Consider the following 3415-nt stretch of genomic DNA (forward strand, 5'->3'; position numbering starts at 1 on the left):
AAAAGACTTTATATAAGACCTTGACTTCCCCAAGATCACAGAAATACATGTTAGCATTGATAGTAATACTTATCATTGAATAATTTGAAAAGGATCTCTTTTGATATTAGTGACTAATACTACTAAAACTTGTCTATAGAAACTGAGATAATTTATTAATCTAATCTGTTGCATCACTGTGATTGAGGTGGGCTGGGGAGTGGCACCCCTGAGGTGTTGGGGGAAATGTTTGAGTTATGTCCTGACATTATCTTTGAAGTAAATATTATTTTGTAAAAAAACAAACAAACAAACAAAAAACACTACTCTGATGTTAAGTAAATAAAAGTAACTGGGGTAATAGTCACTGGGCCTCTGAAATAGGCAGGATACATATGGTTGAGGTTCAAGCCAATGACAGAGAAAATTTATATTACAAATTCTCAGGCTTCTGGTTTACCCAGAAAATGAGATATAACAAGACAGGCCCTCAGAGAGTGGGTCCAGAGTCAACCATGTTAAATACATTTTTTTTTGTCAATTAAAAAAAATCTGGCTTGATTAAGATGTTATGTTTATGCGGATAGCTCCTTCACTTACTGTTTTCTAAGCTTTGATGCTAAGAAGAAAACTGAATACAGATGTAAAATATAATCTAAACAAAAAACTATAATTGGAAAAATTCACATGATTGTATTTTTTCAGTTTTGATACTTCAAAGATTTTTAGGAGAAGTAGAAAACTTACCTTTTTTGTTGTTTTGTTCTCGATACTAAGACTTTTTCCCCCTTAATTTTCCATTGATTGTGATCACTTTTGTCTGTGTGTTGTTTTCATGAAGACATTATAAAAGGGTTAGAGATCACAGGAGGCCTTAATTATCTCTGATTCTCAATTAGTTCAGGTAATGGTGGGTAGCAGCGTCTTACAAGAAATGGAGCCTGAAATGTTTAGGGCTGAAAGGTGAGCCAGCTCTCTGGGCAGTGTTTGAGGCCTGAAATGGAAGACAAAATCACATCAGACGTGAGCTTGAGTTCCCATTTTTTATAATTTTCTGCCTCATTTCCTTTCTTTGCACACAATATGCAATGTTATTATCAAATGGCTTTCTTCCCAAGCTTCATTGTAAATATTCTTTTGTTACAGGGAGTAGTTTAATCCATTGATGTATTTTAGGACTATTGTCAGGATTGTATCATAAGCTGTAACAGATATTTATTATGCACCTACTGTGTGAAAAATTCTATTCTAGGTTTTTAGGAAATATAATATTTAGAAAGCACATGGTTCTTGCCCTCATAGTGGTTATAATGTGATGAGAATTGTTGTTCAGTTATTCAGTTGTGTCCAATTCTTCATGATCATATGGAGCATGGCATATCAGGCCCTTTTATCCTCCACTATCGCCTTTTTTTGAGATTTTAAGCTTTATTTAAATGAAGTTCAATTTAGTTTTCAACCACATTGACTGTATGTAAACTTTTGAAAGTGGTGACAAGTACGTAAGTAACTCATGTATACAGCTTGTTTGGTGAATCTTTATCCTCGTTGCATGTCCTCAGCAAATGCACTCAGATACAGTGTGGGACATTCCTTATTCCTTTGGTCCAAACAGCTTTGTTGAGTCTGGTGTCAATGTGTACATCTGGAATTCCATTTCTTTCATGGCAAATTTGCAGATTTCCTTTAGAGCCCAAGGAGCTCGCTTTTTGAAGCCTACTCCATGAATCCTCTTGTGAATGTTGATGGTATACTCTCTGGTAACCACCTTATCGGTGGCAGAACGTCCCTTCTTTTTCTCTCCACCTTTCTTTGCAGGAGCCATCTTGTGCAGGACCAGGTCAGAAAGGAATCCTCCACTACCTCTTGAAATCTATCCAAGTTTGTGTTTGCTCTTTCCATGATACTCTCTATCCATCTCCTTCTCTGCCATCCTCTTTTCCTTTTGCCTTAAGTCTTACACAAAATCAGAATCTCTTCCAGTGAGTCCTATCTTCTCCTTATTTGGCCAAAGTATTTCATCTTCAGCTTCCAATGAATAGCCTGAATTAATTTCTTTAAGTATTGACTGATTTGATCTTCTTGCCATCCAAAGGACTCTCAAAAATCTTCTCCCCTACCACAATTTGAAAGTATCAATTCTGAAGTACTCAGCTTTCCTTATAATCTAACTCACACAGCCATGGTGGGAGCTGAAATGGGGAAAAATAATTATGATGCCTACATAGCAAATATCTTAAAGAGAGACAAAAATGCTATGTGACACATGACATATGTAAGAATCATGGTAGATGGAAGTTTGGCCCTGGAATTTGGAAAACTTGGGTTCAGCTTCTGTTTCTGACTCAGTTCCTACTGGCTGTGTTCCCAGGGCAATTCACTTCAGTTCCTAATGTCCTTGCAAAGTTGTCTCACAATACAAGTATCAGGACAGTTGCTGATCAAATTGAGTAAAGAAGCAAGATGTTAACAGAAAGAATTTCCCTATGCCAATTAACTGGCAGGTCTGAAAAAAAAAAATCTGCAGCTTAGGGAAACGGTCATCAGAACAGGAGAATCAAGGCAGAATTTCATGGAAGGATGCTATTTCAATTAGTCTTGAATGGATGGGAAGGGATTCAGTAGATAATACAGAAAGGAAGGAGGACATTTCAGACACAGCAAAGCACTCTAGGGTAAATGCAGCCTGAAGGCCATGTGTTTGACACCTCCATAGTACATCACTTAGCCACCTCATTCAGCTAGATTATAACATCCTTTACAGAGAACATATAGAAACATTTTTAATCTTCAACAATAAACACATTAATATAAACTCTATTTCAGGTGCTCTATTTTAACATAGCTTTAGAGCTAAAAGCACCTTGGAAGTCATTTCAATTTAGCTCTCTTCTTTTACATATGTGGAAACTGAGTCCCAGAAAGGTTAAGCACTTCTCAAGATGACTAGATTGTAAGTATCAAAAACAGGATTTGAACCTGAATTTAAAGAAAAAAAATATTAATTTTTTGGTGTGTCATGGATTCCTTTGGCAGACAGGTTGAGATAATAGATTTCTCAGAATTGTGTTTTTAAGTGAATAAAATAAAATACAGAAGATTACAAAGGAAACCAATTCTATTGAAAGACAATTATCAATATATCTAAAGACAATTTTATAGACTTCAAGTTAAGAATAGTTCTGCAATTAAAGAGTTTCTACGTCTGAAATATTTACACACACTCACACACACACACACACACACACACACATTTACAGACTCCAGATTAAGAGCCAATGGTTAGACAAGGGGTGCGGAACCTGTGGCCTCAAGACCACATGTGGCCCCAAGGCCGAGGACTATTCCTCATTTCCAGACTACTTAAAAAAAAAAGAAATTAAAAAAAAAACATGGAGGCAGCTAGATGGCATAATGGATAGAGCTCCCACCTTGG

General features: G+C 36.3%; 1 pseudogene; it reads right to left on the minus strand.

Annotated features, from left to right (window-relative positions):
- Nucleotides 1–1427: 1427 nt before the first annotated feature.
- Nucleotides 1428–1813, minus strand: LOC110216445 (large ribosomal subunit protein eL31 pseudogene; annotated as a pseudogene).
- Nucleotides 1814–3415: the final 1602 nt, after the last annotated feature.

This window comes from Phascolarctos cinereus, unplaced genomic scaffold, assembly GCF_003287225.1.
Source record: "Phascolarctos cinereus isolate Bilbo 61053 unplaced genomic scaffold, phaCin_HiC Scaffold_3;HRSCAF=262, whole genome shotgun sequence".
In the NCBI taxonomy this organism is placed as follows: Eukaryota; Metazoa; Chordata; class Mammalia; order Diprotodontia; family Phascolarctidae; genus Phascolarctos; species Phascolarctos cinereus.